Genomic DNA, 22,500 nt, shown 5'->3' with positions numbered 1-22,500 from the left:
TGACCACGCGTTACATGACAGTGAGGTCTGTGGTTGTTGAAGGCTGCTTGAATGCACATACAAAATCTACTCTATGCCAATGCCAGAAATGCTGGCCTCTTCTGGCTGGCTGATGTTTTAATTCTGGGAAATTTCAAATCTCATTTTAATGAGTCCTAATGGCTGTGTTAATGGGGGTCACTCTGTCCATATGGTGGTGTGTCCAAGTCAAAAATGGGTGGCTGATGTCTTAATTTGAAAGCATCTTTTGACTATACGGACTTTAAAAGGTGAAAGGACCTCAGTTGTAGCACTTTAAAAATATTATTTTTATTTGTATACATATATATATATATATATACATACATTGTTTGCAAATTTAGCATTTGTTTATGATTTTTTTTCTATTATAATTTTATTTTAATGACTTTTGTAAATGAATGAAATGTTAAAGTGTTGCTTTGTCCAGGGTCCGTGAGCAACGTGTTGGTGACATTAGTTCATTTGAGTTCAGTTTGTTCCACTTCACTAGCCATAGCTGTCACCCTCATCATGTGGCTGGTAAGCCGCTAGCAGTGACAGAGGTGTTTAACCTTGATGGTGATCCATAAGTGGACGTGCTGCTGACTCTCTGCTTAGGCCCAGGATGTAAACGCGGCCTACTCTCGCTCTCTCTGGCCGCTTGCCCAGTTTTTCCCCATTAGCCGGAGCCCGTGCAAGGCTAGCGCTAACGCACCTGAAGCCTCCGCCATCTGCCAGAGAGGCTAGGACAGCTGCCCTCTCGCTTCTCTCCAATCACCGGCACAATGATGGATAGGCTGAGGAGAGAGAGAGAGGGCTCATTTTCTACATCAATTCACAGTATTGTATATGTTGCTGGCTGCAGGTGTGTCTTCCCTAGGTGTGTGTGTCAGAACGCTCAGCCACGGCCAGTCCCCGATGGTGGCCCCTTTTATCTGTCCCTGCTCTGGATGGCTGATTTATGTCCCAGCCGCTTTATGTCCCCAGAGGTCACCTTCTGAGGTGTATATGGGGTGCGCCTTCAGACAAGCGTGCCGGCTTTTATACGAGCTCTCTGACAGCAGGTCTCCACACAATAACAGGATGGGTGGAGCGACGAGACAAGGAGGTGAACAATGTCACTGGATAGGATTCAATTTCAGATTTCTTTCCCATGTGTCTTCCACTGACCTTGTGCGTCTGACCTTTGGGGGAAGCATTTTTTTGAAAAGTGTTTCATATTTCATATTTGTTTCTTTGTTTGTTTTAACTTTGTTTGAAAGGTTGAGCTCTCTCTCTCTCTCTCTCTCTCTCTCTCTCTCTCTGGCACTCTGTGCTCAGCGACTTGGCACAGGCTTCCGTGTGGTCAGCAGGGGCCAGCATTCTCTTGTCGCCGTTGACTTGATGAGTATGCAGAACATCCCACTGCTGGGATGTTCCACTAACAGGAAGTGAGGTCAGCGAATTGGAACATTGCTCTCTCACATGATGGCTTTTAAGATGCTAGGGATTGAGGTTGGGGTAACTCATGTCATGTCCTGGCGCCAGATCACTGGCCAATAAGCCTGACTGTTTATTCTTACAGGTCAGTCAAGAGCAATTGTTGTACATCCGGAGGGACGATGTGTTTTCCCTTACCTGCGAGGTGCCTGCCAATGTCATGAGATGTTGACATGCAGTCTTGGGACAGATGATATTGTGCAGTGCGCTCTTTAATACAGCATATAGCTCAGCATATAGTCAGTAAGGGGTGCGCATCCCTTTATGCTGCTTTGAGCCAGCTAACTATCAGTTGTCCAGGTTTCTGGATTTCCATTATCAAGTTATAAACCAATTACCAGCTGTATTTGTATTTCTGTCTGTCATGACATATCGCCCTGCTGGATTTCCTGTGCTTTTGTATGAGCGTAGCGTCATATTGGTTGGCTTGGTTGCCTCTCTGTTCCGGTCTAATAAAGTCTGCATGTCAGGCAGAGGACAGATGGGTGTTGTCCTCTCCGTGCTCAGTGCAGCGATGACAGCAGGAGAATGGAGCAGGAGGGTCGCACAAACATCCGGGCATGTGTTTGGAGATGCATTACACACACACACACACACACACACTCTCACGGTAGCCTGAATATATATATAAATATATATATATATATATATATATATATATATATATTTTTTTTTTAAGCGAAAAGACACACACACAACCACCGACAGACAAGGCAGACTAAAAGTCAGGCAAGGCAGACTGAAAATCACAAGTGAGGAGAAAAAAAAATGTGTTTTTGTCTAACATTTCTATTTTATTTCTCGGGCAGTTGACACTGAATTACTGACCCAGAGTGTTCCGTGTTTGTGAGCATTTACAAAAGCTGGTCATTCAGCCCTTTCACGTTACCGCTTCGGGATCAGAGGTCGTCAGAAGCAAGTTGTTTTGTGTCTCGGGCAAATATTTCCAAACGAGTCTGCTGTTCTCTTCAAAGGCCGGAGTTGTGTTGAAAAGATGTGAAAGTGCCATAAAACTGTGTTAATGAGTTCTGTTAAATGTCCCTCACTGCTCTGAGTGGCTTGGTGCTTCCTAGACCCTCACAGATGGCTGGGCTGGTAAACAGAATGTCTGTACAATCAACCTTCTGGTTCCACAGTGACATTCCAATTTGGTTGATTCTGCAACAAGTCATACATGACGTAAGACCTGTGATGTGTGTTCCAACACGGTCCTCTAATGTTCTGTTCACAATTCCAGCAGAGGTTTGTTGATGTTTGAGTCCAACAGCTAATCAAATTTCACTCACTCCTTACCATGTTCCAGAAGCAACAAGATAATTGGTCGGTGATTGTCTGTACTGTGTGACTGAGATCATAACTGGTCCGTGATTGTCTGTAATGTGATGCTGAGATCATAGCTGGTTTGTGACTGTATCGTTAGGCTGAGATCATGACAGCTCTGTAATGGTCTATACTACAGTATGAGGCTGTAGAAACTGGGTGAGTGCTCGTGTCAGTCCTGTAAGACTGTAGAAACTGAGTTAATGTGTCTGTGCTGTAAAACTGTAGAGACTGAGCTCTCGTGTCTCTGCTGTAAGACTTTAGAAACTGGTAGTGCTCTTGTGTCAGTGTTGACTGTAGAGACTGACTGTTCTCTCGTGTTTGTGCTGTGAGACTAAAAACTGGCTGTTCTCTCATGTCAGTGCTGTAACACTGAAAACTGGCTGTTCTCTCATGTCTGTGCTGAAAGACCGTAGAAACTGGCTGTGGTCTCGTGTCTGCACTGTAAGACTGTGGAAACTGGCTGTTCTCTCATGTCTGTGCTGAAAGACTGTAGAAACTGCCAGTTCTCTCGTGTCAGTGTTGTAAGACTGTACAAACTGGCTGTTCTCTCGCGTCAGTGCTGTAAGACTTTACAAACTGGCTGTTCTCTCGTATCTGTGCTGAAAGACTGTACAAACTGTTTATTCTCTCATGTCTGTGCTGAAAACTGTAGAAACAGGCTGTTCTCTCGTGTCAGTGTTGTAAGACTGTAGAGACTGGCTGTTCTCTCGTGTCTGTGCTGTAATGATGGCTGATAGCTGAGTGGGGGATCAGAGCCGCTCCTCTCCCTCAACTGAAGAGCTTGACATTAAAGGCAGTAATTACTCTTGAGTGGGAGAGAGCCTTGTTCATGGTACTTGGAGAAAATATCTACTTTAAATTCTCTCTCTCTCTCTCTTGCTCACTTTTTTCCCTCCTTCCTCTCGTCCCTTCTGTCTCTCTCTGTACTCCTCTCTTTCTGTCTCGGTCAACGGCTGGACCTCGGTGTGACTCTCTCCCTCTGTCTTCTTCTGAAACATTTACATGTTCCATCTCTCTTTTGTTCTTGCCCTCATTGTATATTTATCTTTCTCTCTCTCTCTCTCTCTCTCCCTCTTTCACACATTCTCTGTGTTGCCCTGTGCTGAATCACAAACAGCTTTATGGGATGCACACACGCTTGACATGCTAATGAGAGAGAGAGAGTGATGAAATAGACTTCTGCTGGCCGGCCCCTGTTGGGGAGAGCTGTCTCTGTCTCTGACCGCTAACACAGACATTCCCCTCTAACTCCTGCTGCTCCCCTCACAGTTTCTTTCTCTCTCTCTTTCTCTCTCTCTCTCAATCTCCCACTTGCTATCGCTCTCCTCTCCCTCTCTCTCCTTCTCTCTCTCTCACACACACACTCTCCTCTCCCTCTCTATCTCTCTCTTTCTCTCTCTTTCCCTTTCTCACTCACTCTCTCTCTCTCACACAGTCACTCACACATACACACACACACACACACACACGCACACACACACACACACCTATCTCTCTCTCTCTCTTTCACTCTGTTGTAGGCCCCAGCTCCATCCAGAACTGCTGCTGTGGCTGCTGTGCACTGTGAGAGGGGGTTAGCGTTTTTGTGCTGCTGTGCACTGTGAGAGGGGGTTAGCGTTTTTGTGGGAGCAAGAGCATAAGCCAAATGGGCCCACAGGGCATACGCCGCACAGACTTCTGCTGGAGGCCACAACAAAAAGGGAGAACTAATGACATTTTGGCTTTCCATTCGGTTTGGTTTGGTGAAAAACCCCTAAATGGAAAAAAAACAGCTCTATTAAAAATGTCACGTCTCCAGATATCATTTCTCATTTCTCTCTTTTCCCTCTCTCTCTCTCTCTCTCTCTCTCTCCCCTTTCTCTCTCTCTCTCCCTGTGCCTTTGAGAGCTGGGATGTGTGGAGAGCAGTGTGGGTTCAGTATGTGCTGTTGGCTGAGGGAGATGGAGTAAGAAGAGGGAGAATGAGAAAGACTAAGTGAAGATGAAGGTGAGAGACAGAAGGTATAGAGGGAGGGAGAGAGGGAGAGGGAGGGAGAGAGGGATAGTGAAAGACTTGAGGCCCGTGGTCGCCATGGGAGTGTCCACCTGTTAAAGGAGGAGAGTGCCAACAGCAGAGTGAGAAGATAAGAGTGTGAATGTGTAAGGCGTGAGCGGATAAGACACACACACACACACACACACACACACACACACACACACACACACACACACACACACACACACACACACACACACATGGGGAACATATCTTATGGAACAGCAGCCTCTGACAGCTAGCCTGACTCCACTCTCCCATCAACCAGTTGATTTGAGCTGCTGCTCTTTCTATCTTCTGTCTCTCTCTCTCTCTCTCTCTCTCTCTCTCTCTCTCTCTCTCTCTCTCTCTCTCTCTCTCTCTCTCTCTCTCTGTCTCTCTCTCTCCCTTCGAAATGGCATTTCTGAGCGCTGTCATCATCTTCAGACACACACATGTGTATTTATTTATGTGTGCTGTCTGCTGTGGCATTACCCAGACCCATGGGCCCGACACTCCCCCCTAACTTCAGCTGGTCCACTGGGCCCTGTGGGCAGTCGTGGTCCACTTATGCCAGGCACCACGATCAAAAACCTGCAAAACACTGTGGTGTTCCGAATAATGTCTGTGGCTCGTAATTTGTATGTGCATCATTGTCCATGCTGAACTATGGTCTAAAAATAAATATTTGGCATATGTCGGTACTGGCACGGGTCTCTGACTCATAGCTTGGACGTCCATGTTTCTGGTTTAACCTTTCAGGGTTTTCTTTTTCTGTTTCTGAGGGGGTGGTTGGGGTGGGTAGGTTCATGTGTTTTTCATTTCATTCTGTAGGAACGGTTATTTTAGGGCTTGGAATACATGGTCATGATCCATATTGGTCTCCGTGAGGCTTTTTCAGGAAAACTAGGTTTCCAAACCTAGGCTAGCTCAGGTCTTGTCTGACTCGTTCTATATTTTGCTCTTTTTTTTTCTTGCTTCAGGTGAGCTGTTGCTCATTCACAGGTCTATAGTGTTCTATTCACAACAGAGAAACCGAGAGAGAGGGATATAGAGAGATGGATATATAAAGAGGGAGGGACACAGAGAAAACCACTGTTGTCTAAAACTAGTCTCCATTGTTTGTGGTGGCTTCCAGGGAAGACATTCCTGGCCTTTGTAAGTCTTCTAGTTGGTTCCCCAGTCTCTGCCAGCCTTATCTATACAAAGAGCTCAGTGCACACCAGTGCATTCAATTTCATTTCAATTCAATTTCATTTCAATTAAAATAGTTTATTTCTGTTTCTGTTTGTCTTAACAGCGTTCCTGAACATCTCATCCATTCCCTGTTTGCCTGAGCTGGTAAGAGAGGGTTACGGCTTCATTTACAATCTGTCTGTCTGTCTGTCTGTCTGTCTGTCTGTCTGCGTTTAGATTAGATTAGGCCTGTGTTTTTTCCCCCTTTGTAGTGTATTTTACCAGTAAAGCAAGATTTTTGGTACAGAATGCTCATAAACAATTGTCCAGGATGTCTTTCCTTTCAACTAATTTGTTTTTCCCCCAGTTTATTTCCATATCACCATCAGAGATAATTATGTTTGCTAATGAGGTTTCAGACACATCAAAGGATTCAGACATTCACATTTGCTTCTGCTGAGTGTAATTACAGCTCATGCCACTCATGGTGTAAGATGGCAGGTAGCTGGTCTACATGCAGTTGGCAGTTTGAGAGACTTTAGGTATTCAAACTTCTATCACTCCCTGGGGCAATAGTGTCCTCTCACTGCCCAGGGCAAGGTCAGGGAACTGGGCCACTCTCCTCCAGTGCAGGCATCATTAAGTAGCCATTACATGACTCAGAGGCACTGTGGGAAGGACATTTTTAACACGCCTTGGGGGGTGTATAAAGCATAAAAGCTGGGTGTTATGAATGGATCATGAATGGGATATGTCTTTATTTTTGCCTTTAAGCCTTTTATGAAAGCTTCTATTCTGTGTGGGGATAGAAATCCAGAAATCCAGACAGAGCTGGTGCCTCTCCTCATTCAGCCCAGGCCCTTTCTCTGACACTGACTGTGGCTTGATAAATTCGCTCTTTAATGAAAGTCTTAATTCTTGTTTTGAAGATTTGTGTGTTCATATGTCTCTCTTTTTTTCTGTTCTGTGCTTTATTTTATTTAATGAGGTAAATCCATTATGTCCTGACATTTTCTAGATCTCTAGATGTCCTGTCCGAGTTCGTGTTTTGATTCTTTAGGAAAATACCCACAAATAAATGTCATGACCTATGATGTCCGCTGATTTGAATAGAAATCCATGGCTAATAAAACTCAGTATCAATCTAATGATGTACAACATTGTGAGTGACACTAGGCTTCCAATTATGTTCACCTCTCTGTGTGTGAAGCCCCTGTATAGTCAGTGTGCATAGCTCTTAGTTTAGCCAGCCAGCCTCAGGCACAGAGACTGAGACAGGAAGAAGCTTTACAGCATGACAGAGAGCCGTCACAGCCCACCGCACAGGTGGCCGCAATTCATGGGGGAACGATCGGGGAATGTCATTACCAGATTCCAACCACTGAGGTCTGTCCACTTATGATAAAGCCACAATTATAGCTGTGTCTCTGTGGGTGGACAACCTCTAACCCCCACCTGCCCCACCCCCCGGTATAAATATCTGACATTCATCACTGAACTTTTCAGGGTAGAGAGGAGTATCGTTACCAGATTCCAATAAGGGGAGTCTTCTTAGTAGACTTTTCTCACATTGATCACTGAACCTTTCCTGGTAGAGATTTGTAGAGCTAGAAAAGGTGTGTGTGTGTGTGTGTGTGTGTGTGTGTGTGTGTGTGTGTGTGTGTGTGTGTTGTGTGTTTGTACTGTATTTCATGCATCTGGTCTGGACAGGAGCTGGCCTGACCTCTGGTCTCCTCAGCAGGAGGTGCAGTGTTCCACGCTCCGACGACAGTAGCATAGCAACATCTGTTTCCCCTGTTCTACATGCACCGTGCACTAGGCCGCCAGGGGAGGTCAGCTCTATTGGCAGGTGGTGTGGGAGCACGATAATGAAAAGAGGAAAAGTAAATAACGTTAGAAACTCTGTCAATGCAGATTTACTGTGAAGGACTGACCTAGTTTTTTATGTTTTTTTGTCATGTTTTCTTTCTTGGGCCATATTTCTTTGTTCTTTCACTTTCTGCCTTCCAATATTACAACCCCAAATCCAAGAAAGTTGGGATGTTATGTAAAATGCAAATAGAAACAGAGTGTGATCATCTGCACATCTTGTAAACTCATATTTAGCTGTAAAAAGGACGCAGACAACATCAAATGCTGAAAATGTCAACATGACTATTTCATGGAAGATAAAAGCACATTTTGAATTTGATGCCAGCAACACATCTAAAACAAAGTTGGGATGGGGGCAATAAAAGACTGGAAAAATGATAAAGACAACAAAAAAGAGGAACATTTCACATTAATAAGGTTAACTGGCACCATGATCATAAAAAGGATTCAAAAGAGCATCACAGAGAGGCAGAGTCTCTCAGAAGTGAAGATGTGGAGGTATTCATCACTCTGTGTAAACGTGTGAGGACAAATAATGAAACAAGTAAGGGACTAGTCCCTTCAGGTCGAAGCAAAACCCTCTGTTCTCCCTGTCGGGACTTATTTTCTGAGAATTACCGGCGGACAATACATTATCCCGCTTATTACATGGCTACTTGCTAAAACGAGAAAAGAAACCTAACACAATGAATCTTTAAAAATGATTTTGCTACCGTTTCGTGTCTTCCGGAGGGATATGAAAGACGTTAATCAACCCGTTGCCATTGACAGCGGTGATTATATACTTTGCCGGTGATTTATATAGATTTAAAGGAATTATCCGGAGGAAAATGCACTTTAGATCAATTTACGGATGATTGGGATTACACACGTTGAGTTGACATCAAAATCATGTAATTCGAATGTGTTTTGAGAAAGTTCGATTTTACCGTTTTTAGTCAAAACTCGTTAGCGTGGAAGTGAGAAGGGCATATTATTTCGCCGCTACAAAACGCTATTTTTATACCTCTTCTACAGTTCTTCTGCAGCACTCTGAAGAGCCGTGTAATAATATAAGAATAATGCATCTTAAATTGCAAAGAATGTGAGGATTTCATCATCTACAGTACATAATATCATTGAAATATTCAGACAATCCAGAGAAATCTTTGAAAATAAGGGACATGGCTGAAAAACAATATTGGGTGGCCATGGTCTTTTGGATCTCAGATCGCACTGCAATAAAGCCACAAAGAAAATCTGTAAGGAAAATCATTGTATGGGCTTATGAAAACTTCTGATAACTATTGTCTATGAGCACAGTTTGATGTTTCATTCACAAATGCAGTGTAAACTCTTCCATGCAAAGAAGAAACATGATACAGAGATGCCACTGTCTTATCTGGTCACAAGCTCATTTAAGATGGACTGAGGTAAAGTGGAAAGTGGAAAATGGACCTGTGGTTAGACTAATCAAAATGTTTAATTCATTTGGGAAAAGATGGACTCTGTATCCTCCAGGCTAAAGAGGAGAGGGACTATCCAACCTGTTATAGTGCTCAGTTCAAAGCCCAGCATGTGTGTGTGTGTCCATAATTGCATATGACCTTGAAGCACATAGCAAATAGATCAGTGTTTCTGGTAAGAATACCAGTGTGGATGTGTGCAGTTGGAACGTGGGTGTATCAAACATTATCACCACTTCACTGTGTTTCAGAGTGCTTTGTAAAATAATTTCTGTGTGATCGTATGAGTAATGAACAGTGTGGGTGTATATGTGTGTGAGAGAGCGTTTAAAGGACTCATCTCATCGTTTTTTCATTAATTTTGCCATGGTCTCTAGTATTAATGAATGCCCTGTGAGCCGGTTTTGGTGAAAAAAATGCTCTCCTGCGTCTATTTCATGCTGTTCTAGTTTGGTGGGGAAAGTGGGAGGGGAGGAACGACATGATTTGCCTCTTGCTCATGAATATTCATGACATGTTAATGACCTCACCTCTGATTGGCTAACAGTACTGTGACGCTCCCTCCAGTGCGTCCTCATCCGATTCTGCCTGTGCTATGCTCCATATTCAACTTTACAGTGCTAAAAACTCGAGTCAAAACTGTTGCACAAAATGTCTTCGGAGATACAACATGTGTTTGATCCTAGTATCCGAGTAGGAAGAAGAACCGCTTTCTGATCGTTTGTCGGTGAACGTTGGTTTAATAGAATGGTAACAATTGCATGTCAGCTTAAAATTTCTCCTAAAAGAGGTAAACGTTTGTGGCAATCGTCATCTTGCATTCAAGTAATAAACAGTTGGAAACTTTTGAAAATACAGACCTATTTCTTTACACAGTCAAAAGTCTTAGCAATCTTCCTAGTAGATATTTTACTTCACAACACAGGTGAATGGAAGTAGATACACCTGGCGCGTGACCTGTAGGCTACGTTCAAAAAAATAGACCATTCCTCTAATGGATTTTACCAGAGCCCTTCCTATTAGACATTCTCTGATTTTACACGTCACGAACAGAACACTTCAGTTACGTGCCTGGTGTAGCTTCCTGTATAGGCTAGCCCAGAGCCATAGAAAAAGAGAGTTGCGACACTCTTTGAAGTCGCCGCCACGTGGTCACGTGGTTCACGTACGCTTCAACAGTTCCAAACAGCTCTTCGCATGTAGTGTTATTTCAATGGGAAGTGCGTTATTGAACGGGAAACATTACAACAAAACAAAAACGAGTGTTATTACGTGTTAGTATGCTTACATTATAGTGTCAATTACATATTGCGAGTGTAATTGGTCTGCAACATCGATCTAAAATATGTTCTTTGGTAGTTCTAACATTGAAGGTTTGTTTCCTTGCTGGACATATGCTGTTAATGGATTCCTACATTTGCCTGTATCACGCTACATATACTTTACTTACATTGTCAAAACGTAGGCTATGCATTTTGTATCCTTTTTGTGTGTGGACATTAGATCCAGTGTCCTTTTAAGTTCGTTTGGTGAGATGAAGATGAAGGTGCCCCCCCCACCACACCACACAGCTTTGCTCATTGTAAGACTACCCATAAACGTCTATCAAATATATCAACTGTTTCCATAAAATACTTATAACTTATATTTCAGGCGGCTGGTGAGACTACAGCATGAAAAGGATGACTGATACATGTTAGGTTTTCAATATAATTTTTATTTATAAGTTTTCAATGTGTGTTTAAAACAAGAACAGGAACAAATGCAAAAAAGACTGGGAGAAAGGTATGGTGACACTGCAACATAAAAAGGTGGTCTGGCACTCATTTAGGTTTCCAAAAAATACAAAGATTTCAGTTTCCAAAGTTTGAACAACAATTGTGTGTGAACTACACAAAAGACACTATAAAGGGATGGACAGCTCTCCATATACTCTGTACACCTATGAGAGGGACATGGTGACATTTCCCCTTGGGGATCAATAAAGTATCTATCTATCTATCTGGTAAGGAGGATGCAACACATTTGGCTGGAGTCAAGAGTGTTATGGGAGGTGTGGAAGATGCTGGATCAACACAACTCCCTTTGTGTAAGGGCCCCATTGTGTGGACCTCAAACATAAAAAAAAATGATCTTATCTGTCCATTCCAGTCATATATAGCACACCCTTCTTGTCCTCTGCATCCTTGGTCCTGGATAAGCAGAACAGGCACAGTGGAGAATGGAGGGAGAGAACAAAGCAGGTAACACTCAGTGTATACTTGGGACAACATATTGTAACAAACTGCAAGGTTGTCTCAGAATGTTTTTTATTGGTTATGCACCAAAACACACGAACGTCATTACACAGGCAACACAAAGGAGGTCAATTAAACAAGCACGATACACAAACAGGGTAGTCACATACAATACACGGGGTAAACACATGAGGTACAACATAAAGAAAGACTATACCAGCTAACACATACATGACAAGGTAAACGCAATTACTCATACTAAAACCAACATCAACATTACACACACACACACATACACTGCACAGCATTATGGGAGTTCAGTCATGAACCAGCTAGGCTCAGTTCACTACAATATTAAGTAAGTAGCAGAAACCTAAGCAAGAGGCCAGCAAGAGTTTTACATAGGCTACCCATACACAGCCAACCATTTGCAAGGCTGGGGGTGCCACAAGTCCACACAAAAACTATAACAATAACAACATGAAGAATAATTTTGTTGGGGATTACTTTCAGAGTGATCTACTGTATGCCCTATTAACCTGACTACACTTTCCAGTTATCCAAAAAAAGATATTTGTCCTACTTACAAAGATCACTGACCTATTGAAAGGCAATGCCCTCTTGTCACGTCAGTCTCTTCCATGCAAACTTTGCTATATTTGACAAATTACTTGGCAGACAAAGCAATCAAAATTATTACACCAAGAACACCAACACGAAATGTAAAATTACTGACAACTAAATTAACTGAAACCTGAAATCGATTATCAGTTGGAGCAAAAACTCCTACTGTAGGCTACTATAAAGACTATATACAGACGCCACTGTCCACGCTCGTGCCACACTCGCCTACCGCTTGTGCCACTGCACTGTCCCGTTTGTTACTGGGCTGGCAAGGGAAGAGCCACGCACCAGTAACAACAACAAGAACTTATAATAGTCTAGGTTTTGCTCCTACTGCTTCCTCTGAAATTCATAACTGAAATCTCCTCGTTCATGAGTCGTGGACACTAGCCTACTTCATGTCATGTTCAGACCACGGTTCAGTTCATAACGCCATAAAACTCGCCATCTAGCAAGCTAATCTATATCAGGTTTAAAGACAATAATCACATTCATTTGCTCCATTTTTCACCTGAAAAGTGTTAATCACAAACCCATTGATAACCAGCACATCTGAATACCATGAGTTACCATGCTGAATGAAATGTATTTTATCAAGATAAAGTTTGTGTTCCCCCTCATAGCATATATCGTTAACGCTGTATGTGAATGAGCTGACTAGCTAACGCAATCAAGTTTGAAATATATAGTTCTAGCATTATAAAAATCTGTTGACAACCAACCTATCATCTAAAGTTGCCCTACTACAATAGGCTAACCAAATATGTTTTGTCTGAAATTCATTATCTTTAAGTTATCCTCTCTCCACATCAAGGTTTGCAGGCTAACTTTTAGCTTTGAAATTTCGGTCCACATTTAAGCTATACATATCAGTTAAACAAGCAGCACATAAACCTTAAAGAACAATACCAGTATCTACTAGTGCAGTTGGTATAGGAAATGCATATGCCAATTAAAAAAATGTCGTACCTTCGTCTACTTACCACTGACAATATCAGGCAGAAAGCAATGGAAATGAATGGGGCTAAAGCCGTGAATGTCAAAGTTAGGAACTTTTGAGCTCAGCATAACGTGGAAGTAGCCGGGAAAAAGCGCCGCCATTGTTTCCTATGGAAGTCTATGGGAGTGTCGCCACTCTGTTTTTCTACCGCTCTGGGCTAGCCTAAGCCTAGCTTGTGCCCTTTTCATGCATGCTAACGTGAAGAATATGAACATGCGATTTTGTAACAGTCGTTAGGTGGAAAAGTTTGTTTGTACTTACAGCCTGTGAGTTGGTGGTCGATCGTCGTGATGTACAGGTCCAGGTTTTCAGAACATCGATGCAAAACCACTTTCTAACTGTAGGCAGGCACAGTGAGTGTGGTCGCAATGATTGGAACACAGAACTAATGTTGCACTATACTTCGGTGGTGCTGTTCCAACGATAAATTCCAACCATTTCTTCCTCAACTCTTCTTTCTAAGGCAAGACATGCAACATTGATGTGTTATTGCCACAAATAACACAGGCACGAATTTGCTCCGCCATGTTAGCAACTTGCTGTTAGCTCCTACTAGCTGCAGAGAGACAATCTCCTGGCCAAAATCTTCCTGTCTTCCTGTGGGCGGTCACAAGTCAAGGTGGGCGAGGCCATGAATAATTGTTTTCCCTGCGGAGTCACAGGGAAGGGCTTTTTCTGATTCGCTTGTTTTTCTGTGTATTTTCTTTCATTGGCTAATGCGGGCAATGGAGGTAGAAGATCATTTTCACGTGCAGCATGCATATGCAACTTGGAGTGAGCTATAGTATTTCGAAAGGAACAAGTATTAAACGGTTTCTCGGTGAATGAGACCTTTAAACTGTGTGATTGCTTGTCTGTTGTGACTGCTTAACCAATACGACTTTGACTGTATGGCTGTATGGATCACTGTGTATACTTGTGTGTGTGTGTGTGTGTGTGTGTTTGTGTTTGTGTGTATGTATACGTGTCCGTATGCGTGTGTGTGTGTGTGTGTGTGTGTGTGTGTGTGTGTGTGTGTGTGTGTGTGTGTGCGCGAGTATGTTAGCATGTGTTTGCATGAACAAGACTGAGTCAGCTGTGAGAAGATAGCCTGTTACTGCACTGCTAGACTGCACAAAGAGGAACTTTCATGTGGATCTCCCCTGCGAGTGTCTCAAACTCAAAAGCATGAGAAAAAGGGAGCATCACAAAGCCAGTCTCATGCCTTTGAAAGGGAGGGATGTGTGTGTGTATATATATATATATATGTATGTGTGTGTGTGTGTGTGTGTGTTTGGGATATCCTTGGAATCCAAAGCAGGATTCTGCTTTTTTTTGACTGAGCGACGCAGGTCTTTCAGAGTGCAGCAGCTCTTCAAGGCTCTTCAGAGTGCAGGAGCGCCATCCGTATTAAGCAGCACAGGGCTTTGTTTTGGGAGCCAGCGCTCGCCAGCTACTCCTTAGCACACCCTGGGTCTGAATGTCAGTAGAGGGGTTATATAAGGTGCCTTGGGTACTAGGACCTTACTTCTGCCATGCCCCTGAGACAGATGGATCTTTTCCTCTTAATGCATAATACCGACATAATGGATGAATAATGGCAAATTAATTTGCAAGTCATCAGCAAGATAGTTGATTTTTTTTAACCCTTTCAGACCTTCTGTCCATTGCAGCAATGTGAGCACTCCAGCCAATAATGCATTATACAGGCTTATTTGAACTCTTGTAATCTTATTTAGAACAGTTTTCCTCACCATGTTATGTGCTTGTTATGTTGTTAAGGGATTGATTGCGAAATAAAAAGTTAAGTGGCAATGATGACCCAAAAACATTTTTAGTGTTTCCAGAGAAGTGGTATTTGGAAAAGTTTTGTGTTTAATCATAGTCTATTGCCCTTAATGGCCTTTTATACCCTTCAATGACTGTTTCATCTGCAGGGCTGAGCCTTATTGCTCCTCTCTGGAACTGTTCCGACCCAAGTAGTAATTGGGAAAGCTTCCTGTTCTAGTTCCTGGCCTCATAGCCAGCACCATGAAATGGCACCACCACGGCTTCTCTTTAACACTAATTTCCTGTCCAAGATGGAGGAGAAATAAGGAGCTCTGGGTCTGGTTTTCAGGCAAGCGTTTTTGCCTGAGCGTGATCATCGGTAGCAGCCTAACAGACCCTGGAGCAGATCCAGAGAGCCAGGTCTGTGTTTGTGTCAGCCTTCAATACACACACACACACACACACACACACACACACACACACACACACACACACACACACACACAGAGCCAAGTCTGTGATTGTGTCGGCCTTCAATAGGGACTAGTACTGCTCCTCGCTGGGCTACTGCATTATAATCATTGCACGTACATTTTTGTGTGGCTTGCATTTTTGTTTTTGTTTTCACTATTTATGAATGTACTGTAATACCACAGTTGATGTTGTGTTGTTGTATTTGATTTGATTATTATTGCTTTTTGAAATGGACTCCAGGTAGAGTAGTGTCCTCTCTGTGGAGGTCAGGAAATAAGGTTTCCAATAACAGCTAAATTAAATCAAATGAAAATAGGGAAGCCACAGAGGCTCGCGCATTCTGATATGTGAGGGGGAGAGAGAGGGGCCAGCGTGGCTAATTCCAATGCCTCTGAGTCGTCATGCTATTGTGCTGAGTCACTGCCACAGCCAAACGGAAGAGTTCAAGGGAATAAAAGAAGGTGAAAAATAGCCGCCATAATGGTGGTGGTGGTGGGAGGGGGGCGGTGCCCCTTTTTTCCGCACTGCTTGTGAATGTCAATGCCCCCGCTGGGCCCGACTGTGCACCAAATTTGCTTGCTCGTGGTTGATGGAACCAAACAAACGCTGCCAGGTGTGAGTTGATTTTAACACTCCCTTAAAAAGGAGCCGGGCTGTGGAAATAATGCTCAGGAGCATTTAAGTAGAAGGTGAAAATGAAGTGAAAGCTGGAAAGCCCATCGGGCCATCAGTGTGTCTGCTTCCTCTACTGACGTGATTAACATTTAAAGTCCTGGAAAGTCTTAGATATAAAACTGGCAAGCTCTTATCTGCGAACAGAGTGGAAGGCTCACTGTCAAACATGACAGACTGCTTCATGACACAGTTGTGTGTTAAATATTTAGGCCTGTAGCTTGTGTGAAAGTTACCATGACACACACTTATACGCCTACTGATGCACTCCCATAATCACCTGCACAGTATTTCACCGAGTGCACTAATTACCCCTGCTGGACGTTTCCTTTAGGCTTGCCAATGAATTTGAGTTATGCCTGGGAAAGTGACCCTTAGGCAGGTTTGAGTGAACACAGGCCCCGCATGTTGCGTTGTGGAGCTGCTGTGCTGTGATATTGACTCCCCGGCTCTGTTCACTACAGTGGTAACACGGTAGACTCTGGATAGCCACATCCCAGTCAGGCAGCTATGGTAGTGAGAGCAAACTGAACCACACAGCTGCTGATTCGGGCTCAAGCGTAGTCCTGACATGGCTCAATTTCATTAGGTCTGCTCAACTGAGAGGACTGGGTCAGTTCCATTAGGTCTGCTCAAATGAGAGGATGGGGCCTTTCTCAGGAATGGAGCCTGAGGGTAGCCTGAGCTGATAATGATGTTAGTAGCTGTGATGGTGATGATAATGGTGGTGGTGGTGGTGATGATGATGAAGATGATGAAGAGTTTTCCTATGAGGATGATGTTGATGAGGATGATGTTTGCAGCTGTGATGGTGATGATAATGGTGGTGGTGATGTTGAGGAAGAAGATGATAATGTTGTTCATGATGAAGATGATGCCAGTCAGGAGGATGATGTTGATGAGGATGATGTTTGCAGCTGTGATGGTGATGATAATGGTGGTGGTGATGTTGAGGAAGAAGATGATAATGTTGTTTATGATGAAGATGATGTTGCCAGTCAGGAGAATTATGTTGATGAGGATGATGTTGGTGGTCATGGTTATGATGGTGGTGTTAATTCAGTTTAACTTGTCTTCCTCGAGGTCTTTCCAAACTGTGACGTGTATTGCAGGAGAAAGATCAGGTGTGTTGGAAAATCTTGATGCGAGGGCGATGCATTCTTGAGCCTTCCAGCCCGAGTGTGTGAGAGAGTAATTTCCTCTGGGACTGGAGCGCTCGGAGGTGATGCTGAGACCGCAGCATCACCCTTCTCACTCTCCACTGTTTTTCATCTTTTCCGTCTCTTGCCTTTCTCTAGATCTCTATCTTCTCAGGAGCAGTAGGTTCCCTAGAGCCGTGTGGGAAAAAAAACAGCCAAAAAAAAAAACCCACATGACCCCTATCTTTTAGGTCACGCATTGTGACGTGACGAAGAGGAATCTGCTCTGTTTTTCAGGCTTTTATTAGTTGCATACGGGAGCTCGGTTCAGCTCCAAGTTTTGCACCATGTGCCACTTTGAGCTTTTTGAACTGGGTCAACCGTAGCAGAATGTCACCGAACCACTTCAGAGTTGCGGAACCCATTTTTGGTTTCTGGTGGGGAAAACAACGCAGTCTTATGAAATCAGCAGCCAGAATCTCGTTATGATGATGATGATTGGAAAATCTGTTATGAATAGTGATTTATTTCAATAATTCTTTCTCTACTTTCAGATCTGAATTTCATTTATCTTCCTCCTTTTACTACTTGCTTACTTAAGTGTAAAGTGACCTTGGGATTGTGAAGGGCGCTTATGCATACAGCTTATTAATAACACATGTTATTACTGAGTTAAGGTTGTTTTATGAAAGCTAGCCACTTGTGACCACTATATCTCCTTTGGAAAGAAGCAAGCTAAGTGAAGATAATGAAGCATTGGCTTTGTCTGTCTGGCGCAGTGTTCTACTGTCTGGCCTTGATTAGTGACTGAAAGACCTGCGCCGAGAGTGGGCTTGTGCTATGAAGCAGATGGCTTTGATAAGCGACTGGGTTCTCAAAATGAATTCCTCAAGTTTCTCTTTCTTTTTTTCCCCCTTATTTTTCTTCAAATCAAGTATCCACTTGTTGAATGGGCACAAAGCGCGCTCATAATCACAACCAAATCGTTTTTTTTTCCTTTTTCTTTTTCTTTTTGACCCGAGCTTTGTGTGATGATTGCAGCGGTTTTGCTGTCCAGGAAGAGTTCTGCAGGTCATACAGACACACACACAGACACGCACACACAAATGCGCGCATGCACGCCTGCACACACACACACACACACACACACACACACACACACACACACACACACACATACATACAAAGACAGACACACACAGATATGCATACACACACACACACACACACACACACACACACACACACACTCTCTCTCACGCACACACGCAACACACTCACATACACACACACACACTACACATTGACACAAGTTTGTTGCTTTTCAGCAAAGCACTGTATATATATATATATATATATAATATATATATATATATATATATATATATATATATATATATATATATATATGTATATATGTATATGTATGTATGTATGTATGTATGTATGTATGTATGTATGTATGTATGTATGTATGTATGTATGTATGTATGTATGTATGTATGTATGTATGTATGTGTGTGTGTGTGTGTGTGTGTGTATATATGTATGCATTGCAAACACACCTGAAAAAGTGGTATCAAACCCACCTTAGTATGTTTTAAGCATGTATGGTTTTATGGTTTACACTTACCTTCATGCCTAGCCTCTTAAGTTGTCTGGCATTACTTGTCCACAGAACAGTTATGTCATTAGGCCACATGGTGCACATTAGCCACTCCGTGTCCAATCAGTAAGCCTTTGACTAGTCATGTGAATTATAAAGAGTCTCTTCACATTTACCAGACAATCTGTGATTTAAGGTTAGATAAAGAACATACAAGTTAGCCAACCCAAATTTGTCATTTCTTATAAAGGTAACTAAGGAGTGAAGCGAATATCTTATTGTTTGTGTGTGTGTGTGTGTGTGTGTGTGTGTGTGTGTGTGTGTGTGTGTGTGTGTGTGTGTGTGTGTGGCCGTACTCACTACAGGGAGTAAATCGTTTTAGGGCTGTCAGTTTAGTAGTCAAAAATGACCTGGAGGGAGTACAGTTGAAAATGAAAGGCGTATAACAGAAAATCTTTGTAATAAATGAGTGGACTTGATATATGATCTGGACATCTCATTACCAAGTTATCATCAGTAACTCAGTGGGTTGTTGGTCTACGTCTGTGATGTAATACGAGTGTCTTTAAAGACCTCTTTTTGTCTCTCAGGTCTTGTTTCTGAAAGAATGACAAATCTAATCGTAATCTAAGGTAATTTGTTCAGTCATTTAACCTCACGTTCTGATGGCATCTGAGGGCCCTTTGATCCTAGTGCAGTACGGCACGACTTTGTTCACCCACTCTCCCCACAGGTCACTCTCCTTTCTTCCCTGTGAGCTCCAATTAGGAACATATTTCTAACATGCAGGTTCAGAGAGTGATGAAGACGCAATTCATGGTCCCCCTCTCTCTCTCTCTGTCTCTCTCTCTCTCTTTTCTCTCTCTCTGTCTCTCTGTGTTTGATGGGGCTTGTTTTCAGTTACAGATGAATCATTAAGGAGGATTGGGTTTCATGATCTGAGAACAGCTCTGGAACAAATTTCCAGTGGAGTGAATGAATAATTGCAGGCCTGAAGTTGTGTGTTAAGCTTGTGTTACGTGTACTTTTGACAGCATGTTGAAAAGCATTAAGGGTCAGTAGATGATGTATGCCATTGTCTGTGAAGCGTGGTTTTCCAACTGCTATGGTGAAATTTAAGCCCCATTTAAGTGTTCCTGTTTGATATTAGGGAAGCCATTGATTACTCTGCGGCATTAAATGTCAGTTTTGTTTTCTGTGCCATTTGATAAAGGAGTTTTTATGGATTTCTCCACCATCGTTAACCTCCTTGTTGACCTTGAAGTGTTTTTTTTATGTTCTGATTCTGGACTCCCGTCTCCATGGTGACCTTTCAGAGCCGTCTGTTCTCAGAACATCTGGACTGGGCATCTGTCTCCAATGGGCCACTGTGGCTTGATTGATGGGACCTATCAATGTTTGTGAGTTGTCAGCACACAAGGAGGCGTGTGTGTATGCGTCTGGTCAATGTCCAGGGGAATAGATGGGCAATTTACCTTTCCCATTTAAAAGCTGCATGGTGTCACTCACATTTGGCTTATACAGAACTGTGTATGTATGTGAGTGTGTATATTTCTGTGTGTGAGACTGCATGTCCTACCACGTGTATGTGTGTGAGACTATGTGTATCTCTGTGTGTGAGAATGCATGTGTGTGTGGGTGGGCAGAAGGAATGCTGATGGGAGTTTGCCTGTGATGAGATCAGGATTAAATGTGACTCCCTCAGTCTGATGGGCTGTGGCCTGTCTGCTATTGTTCCTGGTGACTGTAGGCATGTCGGAGTAAAAATGGCATTTGTCTGCATTGCTCGCGGATGAACAAGCCACCATCCTGACCATCATGGGGACAGCTGCTGAGATGCAGAGGAATGTGATGCAAGACACAGTCATCGTGTGTGTGTGTGTGTGTGTGTGTGTGTGTGTGTGTGTGTGTGTGTGTCTGTGTGTGTGTGGGCGTGGGCGTGCGTTTATGCTAAATTTAAAATTTTCAAACGTAGTGCTAAAAGTTCTACTGATACCATGACTTTTGAAAGGGTACCAAGTAACTGGTTGATAGGTGCATTTAGATACCTCATACTTGGTATAGAGAGACATCTAGTGGAGAAAACATTGAATCACAACTATGAGTTCACATGAGTTTGTCCTGCTTAGCTGAAGAGTGACTCTTCCTGCAGAGATGCCATTTTACTAGAGGCAGCTCAAGTGGCCATTTAACAGCAAGAGGTTCACTTTTCAAGCCTGTCATGGCCAGATGGCTGTGTTAAAAGTCTGGCATGCTGTTGAAGCTGTGATTTATTAACTGTCTTAGAAAACTTATGGAATGGGCCAGCGGGATGTCTGTTTGTGAAGAAATGAGCGCAGTTCTGTTGACTAGAGGGAGAGATAAAAGGGAAGCTCTCAAGGTAGGGGAAAAAAAAAACAATAATGGCACAATTCATAGAAAGATATCCATTATACCAGTCAAGTCAAATCTAGAGCACAGGACCTTAGACAGCACAAAATATATGCATACCAGTCAAGTAAAATCTAGAGCATAGGACCTCAGACAGCACAAAATATATGCATTATACCAGTCAAGTAAAATCTAGAGCACAGGACCTTAGACAGCACAAAATATATGCATTATACCAGTCAAGTCAAATCTAGAGCACATGATCTTAGACAGCACAAAAGATATGCATTATACCAGTCAGGTCAAATCTAGAGCACAGGACCTTAGACAGCACAAAAGTAAAGATCTCTTTGATCTGTCCTATAACGAGGCAACTGGTGCTGACAGACATGCACACATACTTATGTGTACACACACACACTCACAACCATTTCTACAGCCTTCATCAGGTCTCTGTGTTTGTCCTCATGGCCATGTTACCTTGCACTTCATCCCTTCACAGGAGTGCTTCAATGGCACAGATGTTGCTCAGATTATTGTCTGAAGAAATGTCATATTATCGCATTATACGATACATACACTCATTGAGAGTATTGCTTCATCAATACACATGATTAACAGAAATATGGGCCTCTCACTTCTCTCATTTCTTTACCACGATCAATCCACAGAGCATGGGCACAGCAATATTTGGTTGATGATGTCAGGTGTAAAAAATGAAATAAAATAAAATCGATGCTGTGCAAATTGAAAGCGATGTAGTCCTTGATGGTGGTTATGGGTAATATTCTGGGCTGGTCGCTGAGGGCTTGATAACTGGGCCTGAGCGCTCCCGTGGGACGGCCGCTTCATCATGTCATGTCACGGCTACTCGAGCAGCCCACTGTCTCCCAAATGAATATGATGATCGAGTAGAATTGGTCAAATGGCTTCGGTGAAACTACCTTCGTCAGATACGGGGAATGACCACTAGGTGGCAGCATACACCAGAACTGAGTCTTGCTATGGGTTGCAGTAGTGGAAGATGTATTTTTTTATGTGCTGCTTAGATTCTAGGTGTGTGTGTGTGTCTGTTGTGTGAAAAACATTGTGATATTGGTTCTTGTTAGTTTCATTTGATTTGACCTGAACTGCAGAAAACAGTTGTCCTTGACAAGATGTTAAGGGCACATGTGGAGTCACACACTCATTGACACACACACACACACACACACACACACACACACACCCCTACACCCCTACATGTGTGCATGCCAGTGGAACAGTGAACAGTAATGGACAGTGTGCCCGTGTGTCTGGAGCGTTGGCGTGGCCTGGGAGC

General features: G+C 43.0%; 1 protein-coding gene across 1 annotated transcript in view; it reads left to right on the top strand.

Annotated features, from left to right (window-relative positions):
- Window positions 1-22,500, top strand: part of tspan9a (tetraspanin 9a) — a 220,100-nt gene that overhangs the window by 21,766 nt on the left and 175,834 nt on the right. Inside the window, exon 2 of the mRNA XM_048256848.1 lies at window positions 6,116-6,156. The gene's annotated coding sequence lies outside the window, so the exon portion shown is untranslated. The remainder of the gene's footprint in view (window positions 1-6,115; window positions 6,157-22,500) is intronic.

This window comes from Alosa alosa, chromosome 11 (assembly GCF_017589495.1).
Source record: "Alosa alosa isolate M-15738 ecotype Scorff River chromosome 11, AALO_Geno_1.1, whole genome shotgun sequence".
Lineage (NCBI taxonomy): Eukaryota > Metazoa > Chordata > Actinopteri > Clupeiformes > Clupeidae > Alosa > Alosa alosa.
This window is presented reverse-complemented; position numbering and strand designations above follow the sequence as displayed.